Source organism: Lycium barbarum, chromosome 3 (assembly GCF_019175385.1).
Source record: "Lycium barbarum isolate Lr01 chromosome 3, ASM1917538v2, whole genome shotgun sequence".
Classification (NCBI taxonomy): Eukaryota; Viridiplantae; Streptophyta; class Magnoliopsida; order Solanales; family Solanaceae; genus Lycium; species Lycium barbarum.
In genome coordinates, this window is record NC_083339.1 from 90,899,093 (window position 1) to 90,914,031 (window position 14,939).

Consider the following 14,939-nt stretch of genomic DNA (forward strand, 5'->3'; position numbering starts at 1 on the left):
AGATACTGGAACACCATGGAGTCTCACTATCTCTTTAACATATAGCTCTGCATAATCTTCTGCCACATATGTCGTTGTGACAGGTAAGAAATGAGCTGACTTTGTGAGTCTATCCACAATCACCCATATGGAATCATACTTACGTCGAGAACGGGGTAAGCCTGAAATGAAGTCCATGTTAATTACTTCCCATTTCCAAGTTGGGATTTCTATAGCTTACAACAATCCACCCGGCTTTTGGTGCTCAATTTTCACTTGTTGACAGTTGGGACATTGAGCCACATATTCTGCTATATCTTTCTTCATCCCATTCTACCAATATATAGACTTGAGATCATGATACATTTTTGTCGCTCCGGGGTGAACAGAATAATGGGAACAATGAGCTTCTCTCAAAATCTAGTGGTGTAGACTTGCCGCATCGGGAACACATAATCTGCCTTGACATCGAAGAACTCCATCTCCTGAAATATGAAATGATGACTCCTCTTTCTGAGGGAGCATATCTCTGTAATGCATTAGCATGGAATCCTCATATTGTCGCTCTTTCACTTCTTCCACTAGCGACGAGACTGTTGAATTCTGAATTGTAGTTCCCCTGCTACCTGAGTCCACCACTCGAACTCCTAGGCTAGCTAACTGCTGGAGCTCACGAGCCATTTCTATATTCTCTGGTCGTACATCACATAAACTTCCCATAGATCTGCGGCTAAGAGCATCAGCTACAACGTTCGGCTTTCCGGGATGATATAAGATATTAACATCATAATCTTTTAGCAATTTTAACCATCGTCGTTGCCGCAAATTCAACTCTTTCTGCCTGAAGATATACTGAAGGCTCTTATGATCAGTATAAATATCCACATGGACACCATATAAATAATGTCTCCATAACTTTAATGCATGAACCACCGCAGCCAATTCTAAATCATGGGTCGGATAATTCTGCTCATGTTTCCGCAATTGCCTTGAAGCATACGTAACCACTTTACCATGTTGCATCAATACACAGCCTAGCCCAACACCTGAAGCATAACAATAAACAACATATCCTTCCAATCCCTCTGGGAGTGTCAAGACTAGGGCAGAAGTCAATCTATCCATCAACTCTTGGAAACTATGTTCGCAAGCATATGTCCATTGAAACATAGCTGATTTCTGGGTCAACTTTGTGAGCGGTGCAGAAATAGAAGAGAAACCTTCAACAAACCTCCTGTAATAACCTGCTAAACCCAGAAAGCTACGAACCTCCGTAGGAGTTGTGGGCCTTGGCCAAGTCTTCATGGCCTCAATATTTTGACTATCCACTCGAATACCATCGACTGCAACAATATGCCCCAGAAATGCAACTGAGTTCAACCAAAACTCGCATTTGGAAAACTTTGCAAACAACTCTCGAGTCCAAAGAACTCCAAGGACAGTGCACAAATGATCCGCATGTTCTGCCTCAGATCTAGAATACACCAAGATATCATCAATGAATATGATCACAAATAAATCCAGGAAGGGCCTAAACACATTGTTCATCAAATCCATAAATACTGCCGGTGCATTAGTTAGCCCAAATGGCATCACCTGGAACTCGAAATGACCATATCTTGTTCTGAAGGCTGTCTTAGGGATATCTTTATCCCTAACTCTCACTTGATGATACCCGGACCTCAAATCAATCTTTGAAAACCATTTGGCGCCTTGCAATTGATCAAATAAATCATCAATCCTCGGAAGAGGATATTTATTCTTAATCGTCACCTTATTCAATTGCCGAAAAGCAATGCACATTCTCAAGGAGCCGTCTTTCTTTCGAACGAACAATACGGGCACTCCCCACGGGGATGAACTAGGCCTAATAAAGCCTTTATCAAGCAAATCTTTCAATTGCTTCTTCAACTCCTTCAATTCTGCAGGTTCCATTCTATAAGGAGGAATAGATATAGGCTTAGTGTCTGGCAACACATCAATAGCAAAGTCAATCTCTCACTAGGGAGGAAGGCCTGGAAGCTCTTCCGGGAACACATCCGGAAATTCATTTACTACGGGAACTGACTGAAGGGTTGGCGATTCAACTTCCATATCTTGAACTCACACTAGGTGATAAATACATCCCTTTGTGACCATCTTCCTTGCCTTTAGATAGGAAATAAACCTACCTTTTAGTGAAGTCGTATTCCTTTCCATTCTAAAACTGGTTCTCCCGGAAAATGGAAACGAACAATCTTCATTCTACAATCAACATTGGCATAATAAGAAGCCAACCAATCCATGCCCATAATGAAATCACAATCTTCCATCTTTAGTTCATGCAAGTCAACTATAGTACGACGGTCACATATCACAACTACACAATCTCTATATACTTGGCTAGCTATTACCGATTCACCTACGGGTGTAGACACCTCAAAAGGTTTGATCGACTCCGGCTCGACTTTAAATCGACCCGCAATATATGGAGTAACATAGGACAATGTGGAGCCCGAATCAATCAAAGCATATACATCATGAGAGAATACTGATAATATACCTGTGACCACGTCAAGAGAAGACTCAAGATCTTGGCATCCAGCCAAAGCATAAATACGGTGCTGAGGACCGCTAAAAGTGGGAGCTCTCCCTCTGCCACTACCATGGCCAACTGGCGCTTGTGAACCTAGCCCCATAGAGCGCATAGAAGACGAAGATCCGGCTACTGACCCTGAGGGCTGGGTCTTACCCCTACCATGAACCGAGGGGCAATCACGCATGATATGGCCTGGCCGACCACATGAATAGAAACCATCTGAACCCGATCGACATTGACCCCTATACAACTTCCCGCACTGGGAACATCGTGGAACGGGCGGCCTTGCCTGACCCGAATCACCTCTAAACTGGGACCCTGAAGGACTCGGACTCGGCCCCGCACGAGCAGATCTATCAAGTCTCTGGCCTGAAAACCGTGGAGGTGCACTGGTCATAGAATAACCTGAATGCCCGGGAAACTGCTTCCTGTGCCCACCTCTAATCTCACTTATCAGACCCGAAAATCTGGCCCTCTTGCTATGGCCCCTATCTTGCTCACGTTCCCTTCTTTGCTGTTGCAGGCTTTCCTCTAAGTTTTGAGCTTGGCCTGAATACGTGCAATATCCATGCCGTCCTGAAGGGACGCAGTCAAGCATCTATCCATCAAGTGTGGCCCTAGGCCTTTTACAAATCGGTGCACTCGGTCGCCCATATCCGCTACCATGGCCGAAGCATACCAAGCCAAGGAATTGTAGCGGAGATTGTACTCTAGAGCACTCATACTACCTTGCCTCAAATTTAAGAACTTATCGGCTCTAGCTTGCCGAACTTCCGGAGGCATATAGTGTCGGAGAAAATAATCAACGAACTCTTGCCATACCGGGGAGGTGAATTGGCTCCTCGTGAAGCCATCCAAACCGTATACCACTGGATCGAGACATCTCTCAATCTATACGACGCTAACTCCACTGACTCGGTGTCTGAAGCATGTATCAACTGAAGCATCCTTAACATACCATCAATGAAGTCCAGAGGGTCCTCCTCCGGCTTTGATCCAAAGAATTCTGGAGGGTTCAAAGTAATGAAGTCACGGGCCCTTGCACTAACAGCCCTGTCACCCTGCCCTGTACTTTGCCGCTGAGTCTGAGCAGCAACTAACTCAGTAAGCAAATGTATGGCCTCTTTTACATCTTGGCCTGAGGCATCCGGTGGAGGAGCTGGAGGTGCTGGAGCTGGGGCGGAGGCTCCCTCACGCTCCTCAGTAATAGGCACTATTTGGGAGGACTGAGATTGAGCCGCACTCTGGGACTCATTTTCCTCTACTACCGGTGGCGGTGCTTTTTCCGCCCGCTTTTCTACCACCGTCTTGCCCTTTTGGGCTGTTGTAGCTTTTCTCTTTCTAGGCATCTCTGAAATACACAACACACGATTAGGGAACAAGAATTTCATATATCATAGCTCTACCACACGATTTCTTATGAAGAAAGAAGGTCATTCATTCCTAAAATGTCCACAGCTTCTTGTCTATAAGTGTGGCGCGCAACACACCCATAACAAAGACTCTACTAGACACGGCTCGTAGACACACCCTAGGACTGAACTGCTCTGATACCACTTTGTCACGACTCTATAGATACCACTTTGTCACGACCCGTATAGAGAGCCGCGACGAGCACCAGGTGCTAGCCCACCCGGGCATCCCTTAACTCACTTTTATGCTTAAATCTAGGTGAGCCATACAATTAAACATATAAATCTATTCGTTCATCATACCAGTCCCATTGGACGATAATGCCTTTATATAATGATTGGCATCTATGCCACATCAACGCACATGAGCCGACAAGGCTATCAAAATGATATACAAAATATGGGCCGACAAGGCCAGACATATCTAACCATATACAAGTGACTACGAGCCTCTAAGAAGAGTATAACATATCACATGAGTGGGACAGGACCCCGCTTTGCCCATAATTATGTACACAAAAGAATGAGTACCCAAAAGTTATGGCTCCGAATGAAATGGAGCTCTGTTAGGTGGTCTCTGAGAATACTGCTATGGATAAAGCCTGTCTCCCTGTGCACCTGCGGGCATGACGCAGCGTCCACAAACAAAAGGACGTCAGTACGAAGAATGTACTGAGTATGTAAAGCACAGTCAATATCAATATAGAAGCATAGATAGCAACATAAGAAATAGCATAAGATAGGAGATGGCAATATCATCGTCATATGCGCTTACTTGCCTTTCATAGGAACTTTCCCTTGCTAATACGTATTTGTGTACATACATCACTACCCGTATTCCACCATAATACCCGTACCATATTTGTGCTCGTATTCGTATACATGCCATTATTCACATTCATATACATGGTCATATCATATTCATATTCATATCATATACATAATCATGTCATACACATAGCATTTACATAGCATACCCGACCACATAGGATCAGTGTTTCATACATATCCTTATATAACATACCCGACCACGTAGGATTGGTGTTTCACGTACCCGATCATATATAGGCTCAGTGATCATACATACCTGGCCAACCAAGGCTCAGTGTTACACGTACCTGGCCCTACCAAGGCTCAGTGTTGTCCATACCCAACTGCAGTGGTGTGCGCGCGTTACGTAAATATACATACATATACATCTATAGCTCATAAGCATCTTTACCTTTAACCCCATTATCATAATCATCATCGTTATTATTATTATAGCCATCATCAATACCATTATCACTATCATCATCGTTCATTTCATCTACCTTAATAGGCCTACTCGTCATGCGAGGAACTTAGTACAATCGTAGCGTATCAAGAATCGTGAGCTTACAAGCTCGGAAAACCAAATCATTTAAAAGACAACATACTCGTATAGAGGATTTAAATGTTTGGCCAAAGAACCATGCCTTATGAAAGAACGGTTAGCCTTACATACCTTTCCGTTGCACTATTCTACACTTGTGCGTTCTCCTCCAATGCTAGCTTTTCTACCTTCATTGAAGTCATACTATCATTAGAATCGATAGCTAGCATATATGACTAAAGCTAGAGAAAATCGGACAACATCTCCTCCATAACGTATCTCAACTCCCAAACGTCAATAATAAATTCACGATGCCATAACAATAGCCATTACTCATTCACATTATCCATATTTCTAGACTTACATTCAATTCATCCATAACCATAGCCATAACACACACGACGTCCATTTACATACATTGTTCATCTCATGTTCTCAACATCATTTATATCGTATTTACATCACAATACTTCAAGACCCATAGCTCAATTCATACTATTTCTCAAAATGACACTATTCCATAGTCATGACTCATTTTTCTACTCTTCTACAATCCAAGTATTTTAACTCTTAACTACCTTAAACAGCATAGAAATATCATGAATCTTACCTTAACTATTGTAGGAACAAGCTTTAGTTGATAATACTCCACTTGAGCAAAACCCTAGTTCATCTCCATTTGGATTTCTTGACCTTGGATGATCTTGATGGTTTTCTTACACTTGATTCCCTTGATTTATGTTGTTGATCACCAAATATCCTTGAATTCTTGTGGAATATATGTAGAGAGATATTCTAGAGAGAAGGGGTGTGATGTAGAAGTGAAATGAAATAAGCCTTGGTCCCCTTATTTAATGACTTAAAAATCTGATTTGAAGTGCTCAGGGGTCGTAAACTTGGTTTACGGTCCGTATTCCAGTTTACGGACCGTCCTTCGTGGTCGTATTTAATCATATCTGAACCAGAAACTCAAACTGAGATGTGGTGATTTTCGGACGCAGTTTACGGGTCGTAAACCACTTTACGGTTCGTATTTTGGGTCGTTTTTAACCATTTGCTCATTTGGCAGAAAGTTGAAGTTTTGGAAGCCAAAATACGACATGGCAGTTTACGGACCATATACCACTTTACGGTCCGTATTTCATTTTACGACCAATTGGCCAGAATGCAAACTTGAAACTTTTCACATTTCCAAAACCTATAATTATTCATTATGGAGCATAACCTCTCTCTTATTGTGATTGCCTTCGGAATCTCACTTAGGGTCGTCAAATGTTATTTCTTACTCGCGGAAACATCGTACACTCGTACTCATCACTAGTTCATTAACTTGCGTACCAACGGAAGATTTTTCGAGGTGTAACATGCGCAGTGTGGGTAGATGATCTCACGAGAGGCTTTTATGTATATGTATATATTATTTTGATGGCCGAGAGGCTTATGTATATAAAAGTATTTTTATGTTCTCAAATGAAAAGATGGTTTTCTTATGTCCTAAGCATGAATTGATAAAAGGGCATTAAATGGGTAAGGTGAGTAGCAGAACGAGTGGTGCTCGGTGGCTAGCCTCGGGTACCCGTCACGGCCCATAGCTGGGTCGTGACATTTACATCTTCTTAACTACTTAACGTTCACCTCCCAATCTTGAGAAATCTACATTTAAAAGGATTCATACCAAGGTTAAGTCTTAAAGACACTCTTAAATTCAAACTAGAATAATTGACAAGCTAGCGAAAATTGGGCAGTATTTCCCTTATTTCATTGACTTCTACCATCTTACAAAACAACTTCCAAACAACAATGACATTATTAATAATACCATAATCAAGAGGCTTCATTCACATTAAGCATTATCCAATCCTCAAAACTCCTTTGCAAGATCATTCATAACAATAGCTACAACATAACACCATGTTTACTTGCATACAATACTTCCTCAACATTATTAGCATCACCCACAACAATATTATACTCATAGCATGTTCTGAATCGTAATTCAAATCAACTTATAGCTCACCATATCCTCAAGTTCATTCTTGCACTCCATTCTCACTTTTCTTCCTCAAACTACATGGCATAACAATCAAACAACCTTAAACATATGTAAAAGATGCAAAATCTTACCTTAATCACTTAAGAACAAGTCTTGGATCAGCTTACTCCACAAGAGTAAGTCTCCAACATCAACACCATATGAAATCTTGAGTTTTACAAACCCTAGCAAGCTATTTGGCACATGGTTCTCTTAATATTAGTCGCTTGATACTTGATTTCACTATAGATTTGTGTTAATATGTTAGGAGGAAGGTTATAGGGCTTTCAAGACTTGGAAAAAACGTGGGAAATGAATAATGAACAAGGGTGGTCATATATACTAAAAAAAAAAAAACTGACCTGACCTAGATAGACGGCAAATTATACGGGCCGTATAAATTATACGGTCTGTATAATTGGACCGTATAATCCCACCAGGCATCCACCCCATTCTGGAAATATTCAACGGACCATTATACGGGATGTATAAATTATACGGTCCGTACAATCCAAATTTTCCCAAAATTTATTCTCGCTGATTCATTCAACCTCCAATCCTTATGGAACCTTATTGGCACTTGCATAACACTTCATTAATCATATAAGGGCCCTATAGCTCCCTCTAAAGACATTACTAAACAAATTATAGCTCGATTGTTGTGAAACCTTCCCAAACATGTCTTACGCTTCACTTCCTTCGACGAACTTAGTTTCACCGATTCATATGACTTCGAAATGTTATGGTATGAGCTTAACGTTATCAAATAATCTCCTTAATCTCATAAGGACTTCATGTCCACCTTAGTCTTACGTTAGTCGACTCATAATGCACCAACTCGAAATCTCTGAGTTGCAACATTCTCCCCCCATTAGGAACATTTGTCCTCGAATTTTAGATGCTTGGGAATTTTACAAAAATTTTGCCAGAGTTTCTCCTGTAATATGGCACTACCAACCTGTCACAGCAACCCAAAATATATTGCCTCCCAGGGCTACAAAGACAACATCAACAACCATGGCCACACACGATCAAGAAAGCATCAAAAGAAAGCATTACATACCTGAGGACAATGACGTCTCTTCCTGAGTCTCCTTTGGAGGTGGAAATAAATTTTGATACCTGAATTTCATGTCATCTTCCGCTTCCCAAGTCATTTCCTCTCTATTATTATTTCTCCCTAAGACTTTAACTAAAGCTACATCTTTGGTTCTGAGTCTCCGTACTTGCCTATCTAGAATGGCAATGGGAACTTCTTCATAGGATAGTTGCTCGGTGACTTGAACATCGTCTACAGGCACAATTCTGGAAGGATCTCCAATACACTTGCGAAGCATCGATACATGGAAAATCGGATGTTGACTCCAAATTCGAAGGTAGATCTAATTCATAAGCCACTTGGCCTACCTTGCGTACAATTTCATAAGGTCCAATGTATCGCGGACTAAGCTTGCCCCTTTTTCCAAATATCATGACGCCCTTCATTGGCGACACCTTAAATAATACCTAGTCTTTCACTTGGATCTCCAAGTTTCGTCAACGATTATCTGCATAGGATTTCTAACGACTCTGTGCTGTTAATAATCGATCCTATACAAGCTTGACCTTTTCTATAGCTTGCTGGACCAAGTCTAGCCCTATCAATTTAGTTTCTCCCACTTCGAACCACCCAATTGGCGATCTGCACTTGCGCCCATATGAAGCCTCAAACGGGGCCATTTGGATGCTAGAATGATAATTGTTGTTATAAGCAAACTCAATAAGCCCTAAGTGATCGTCCCAACTACCTCCAAAATCCAACACACATGCCCGTGGCATATCCTCGAGAGTTTGGATGGTACGCTCAGCTTGTCCATCTGTCTATGGATGAAACGCTGTACTAAGACTCACCTGAGTCCCCAAACCTTCTTGGAATGATTCCCAGAAATTGGCTGTGAACTGTCTCTCTATCGGAAATAATATATACTAGAACACCATGGAGTCGCACTATCTCTTTGACATAAAGCTTGGCCTAATCTTCAGCGACGTACATCATTCTGACTAGTAGGAAATGAGCTGACTTCGTAAGTCTATCCACAATTAACCATATAGAATCATATTTATGCTTAGAATGAGGTAAGCCTGCAATGAAGTCCTTATTAATCACTTCCCATTTTCAAGTTGAAATTTCCATAGCTTGCAACAATCCACCGAGCTTTTGGTGTTCAATCTTCACTTGTTGACAGTTAGGACATTGGGCCACAAATTCCGCTATGTCTTTCTTCATTCCATTCCACCAATATATAGATTTGAGATCATGGTACATTTTCGTTGCTCCGGGATGAACAGAATAATGGGAACAATGGGTTTCTTTCAATATTTGATGGCGTAATCCCGCAACATCAGGAACACACAGCCTGTCTCGACATCGGAGAACTCCATCTCCAAAAAATTTCAAAGGATGACTTCTTCTTCTGTGGAAGTGTATTTATGTAATGAACTAGTATGGGATCCTCATACTGGCGCTCTTTCACCTTAACTACTAGTGACGAGATAGCTGAATTTTTAATGGTAGCTCCCGTATTGCCCGAGTACATCACCCGAACTCCTAGGCTAGCGAACTGCTGGAGCTCACGGGCTACTCTCTTTTCTCTAACTAAACATCACATAAGCTACCTATAGATCTACGGTTAAGAGCATCATCCACAATGTTCGCCTTCCCGAGATGATATAGAATGCTAACATTATAATCTTTCAACAACTCCAACCATCGCCTCTGCCGTAAATTCAATTCTTCCTGCTTGAAAATATACTGAAGGCTCTTGTGATCCGTATAGATATCCACATAGACACCGTACAAATAATGTCTCAACATCTTCAATGCATGAATCACCGCAGCTAACTCAAGATCATGGGTTGGATAATTCTTCATATGTTTTCACAACTACCTTGAAGCATAAGCAACAACCTTACCATGCTGCATCAACACTAATCCTAACCCAACGCCTGAAGCATCGCAATAGATAACATAGCCTTTCGATCCCTCTGAAAGTGTCAGGACTGGGGCAGAAGTTAATCTATTCTTTAACTCTCGGAAACTGTGCTGATAAGCATCCGTCCATTGAAATTTAGCTTCTTTCTGAGTTAGCTTAGTTAGTGGTGCAAAGATAGAAGAAAACCCTCTACAAATATTTTGTAATAACCTACCAAACCCAGAAATCTGCGAACCTCTGTAGGTGTTGTAGGCCTTAGCCAAGTCTTCGCAGCCTCAATCTTCTGGGTATCCACCTGAATACCATCGGCTGAGATAATATGCCCCAAAAAGATCACCGAATTCAACAAAAATTCACACTTTGAAAATTTTGCAAACAACTCTCGAGTCTGAAGAACTCTAAGAACGGTACATAAATGATATGCATGTTCTGCCTCGGACCGAGAATATACCAGAATATCGTCAATGAACACAATCGCAAATAAGTCTTGGAAAGACCTAAACACATTGTTCATCAAATCCATAAATACTTCTGGTGCATTATTTAAGCCCAAATGACATTACTCGGAACTCGAAATGACCATACCTTGTTCTGAAGGCCGTCTTAGGAATATCTTCCTCCCTCACTCTAACATAATAATACTCGGATCTCAAATCTATCTTTGAAAATCATTTGGCACCTTGCCATTGATCAAATAAATCATCAATCCCTGAAAGCGGATATTTATTCTTGATCGTCACCTTATTCAATTGCCTGTAATTGATACACATTCGCAAGGAGCCATCTTTCTTGCTTACAAACAATACGGGTGCTCCCCACGGGGATAAACTAGGCCTAATGAAGCCTGTTTCAAGCAAGTCCTTCAATTGTTCTTTCAACTCTTTCAATTCTGCGGGAGCCATTTTATAAGGAGGAATATATATGTGCTTGGTATCCGGTAGCACATCAATAGCAAAATCAGTCTCCCGCTCTAGGGGAAGGCTGGGAAGCTCTTCTGGGAATACATCTGAAAACTCATTCACTACGGGGACAGACTGAAGAGTCGGGCACTTGGCTTCTACATCTTGAACCCGGACTATTTGATAAATACAACCTTTAGCAGTCATTTTCTTGGCTTTGAGATAGAAAATAAACCTTCCTTTTTGAGACGCTGTGTTTCCTTTCCATTCCAAAACTGGCTCTCCCGGAAACTGGAAGCAAACGATTTTTTTTTCTACAATCGACATTGGCGTAGCAAGAAGCCAACCAATCCATGTCCGTGATAACTTCAAAATCCACCATTTTCAACTCATGTAAATAAACCATAGCACGATGATCACAAATCACAACTACACAATTTCTATACACTTGGCTAGCTATTATCGGATCACCAACAGGTGTCGATACCTCGAAAGGTTTGATTGACTGCAGTTTCACCCCAAATCGACCAGCAATATAAGGAGTAACATGTGACAAGGTGGAGCATGGATCAATTAAAGCATATAAATCATGAGAAAATACCGATAATATACCTGTGAAGACATCAGGGGAGGACTCAAGTTCCTGTCGCCCAGCCAATGCATAAATATCGTGCTAAGGACCACTAGAACTGAGAGCTCCTCCTCTACCTCTACCACAAATGACTGGCATCTATAAAACTTGGCCCAGAGGACGTATAGATGATAAAGACCCAACTGCTGACCCTGAGGGCTAGACCCTACCCCTATCACCAATCGAGGGGCAGTCATGCATGATATGGCTTGGCTGACCGCATGCATAGTAAACATCTGAACCCAATCGGCACTGGCCCTAATGTAGCTTCTCTCACTGAGAAAATTATGGCATGGGTGGCTTTGCCGGGCCTGAGTCCCCCCTGTAATGAGAACCTGATGCTCTAAAAATCTGACTCGGCCCGGAGTGAGTAGATCTATCAAATCTCTGGCCCGTAAACCGTGGAGGCGCACTAGTCATGGAATGGCCTAAATGCCTAGAAAACTATTGTCTTTGCCCTCCTCTAAACTCAATAGTTGGACCCAAAGATGTAGCCCTCTTGTTATAACCTCTGTCAAGCTCACGCTCACCTTTTTGCGGTTGTTGGCTTTCCTCCAAATTCTGGGCATGGGCTTGAATGCGAGAAATAGCCATATTGTCCTGAAGGGACGCAGTCAAGCACTTATCCATCAAATGTGGCCCTAAGCCACTCACAAACCGATGCAATCGATCACCCATATCCACTACCATGGTCAGAGCATACCTAGCCAAGGAATTAAAGCGGAGACTATACTCTAAGGCGCTCATACTTCCTTGCCTAAGATTCAAGAACTTATCGGCTCTAGCACGCCGAACCTTTAGGGGCAAGTAATGTCGGAGAAAAGCATCAACAAATTCTTGCCATAACAAGGGAGGTGTATTGACTCCCATTGAAGACAACCAAACCGTATACCAATGAACGTCGGAAGCATGCATTAACCGAAATGTCCTCCACATTCCATCAACAAATTTTTTAGGGTCCTCATCCGGCTTTGACCCGAAGAATTCCAAAGGGTTTAAGCTAATAAAGTCTCGGGCTCTAACACTCACATCCCTATCTCCATAACCCACACCCTGCTGCTGGGCCTGCGCGGCAACCAATTGAGTTAATAATTGAATAGCCTATTCTATCTCGTGGCTCGAAACCTCTCCTGAAGGAGCTGGGGGTGCTGGAGCTGGGGCTGAGGCTCCCTTATGCTCCTCTGAAATAGGCAATGAACGAGAGGACCGAGATAGAACCTCATTCTGGGACCACTCTCCACAAGAACCGTTGGCGGTACTCTCTCATTCCGCCTCCCTATCACTGTCTTGCCCTTTTGGACTGTGGTAGTTTTTCTCTTTATAAGCATCTCTGAAATACAAAACACACGGTTAAGGAAAGGGAAATCTTTATAGCATCGCTCTATCGCACAATCTATGAAGAAAGAAGGTCATTCATTCCTAAATATCGGTAGGCTCTTGTTTATAAGTGTGGCACGCAACACACCCATAAACAAGACTCTACTGAACACGGCTCGTAGACACACCCTAGGACGGAACTGTTCTGATACCACTTTTGTCACGACTCAACCGGAGGGCCATGATGAGTACCCCGAGCTAACCCACCGGGCACCTCTCATCATACTTCCAAAATTATATCTAGGTGAGCCGTATGGCCTACTTGTAATCTCTATGCATCATTAATACACTTTCCATCGGGCTATGGCTCTTTTATAACAACATCAACAAATATGCCCATATATATGCTCAAGCCGACAAGGCTATCAAAATGATATATAAAATACGAACTGACAAGGCTAAGAGACATCTAGCTAGACACAACTGTCTACGGGCTTCTAAAGAGAGTATGTAACATCATAAAGATGGAACAGGGCCCCGCCATGCCCATATATATATACAGAAAATAATAGTACCAATAGCTGCAACTCCGAATCAAATAGAGCTCCTCTAGTAGTCTCTGGGTAAACAATCTAAGGATCAGGTCTATCTCTCTGTGCACCTACGGGCATGAAGCAGCGTCCACAAACAAAAGGACATCAGTACGAACAATGTACAGACAAGGCATAATCAATAACATAATAGAAGCATGAACGATAACATAAGATAGAAGTGTCATGGAATGATAGAGCCATTTATACCTCTAGCGGCGTTCATCATATTCACTTACCCTTTTTCTAATGGGAACCTTCTATTATATAAAATTATATATATAGTAGTACTATACCCGACCATAGAGGTTCGGTGTTTCACATACCCGACCATGACAAGGCTCGGTGTTATACATACCTGGCCCTACCAAGGCTTGGTGTTATACATACCTGGCCCTACCAAGGCTCAGTGTTATACATATCTGGCCCGACCAAGGCTTAGTGTTATACATACCTGGCCCGACCAAAGCTCAGTGTTATTCATACCTGGCCCTACCAATACTCAGTGTTATCCGTACCCAACTGCAGTGGTGCGCGCACAATGAATGTCCTACCCGGCCATATAAGCTCTGTGCTACATAATAACCATACAAATATGTATATATATTCACAGGAGTACATAAGTGTCATCAACATCGTCATCATTATCATGTTTATTATATCTTTCATTGGAGCGTCAACTATCATAGGATGGACCAATGGTCTCATCAGCATATCAAGAATTATGATATTTTGCGATTCTAGCTATGAAATCATCATGGGATAAATTATGGATTTCGCATGAAGGTACACGATAATGGGATCATGCCTTAAGAAGAAGGTTTAGCCTTACATACGTTTACGTCTTCTTAACTACTTAACGTTCACCTCCCAAGCTTGAGAAATCTACATTTGAAAGGATTCATACCAAGGTTAAGTCTTAAAGACACTCTTAAATTCAAACTAGAATAATTGACAAGCTAACGAAAATTGGGCAGTATTTCCCTTATTCCATTGACTTCTACCATCTTACAAAATAACTTCCAAACAACAATGACATTATTAATAATACCATAATCAAGAGGCTTCATTCACGTTAAGCATTATCCAATCCTCAAAACTCCTTTCCAAGATCATTCATAACAATAGCTACAACATAACACCATGTTTACTTGCATACAATACTTCCTCAACAT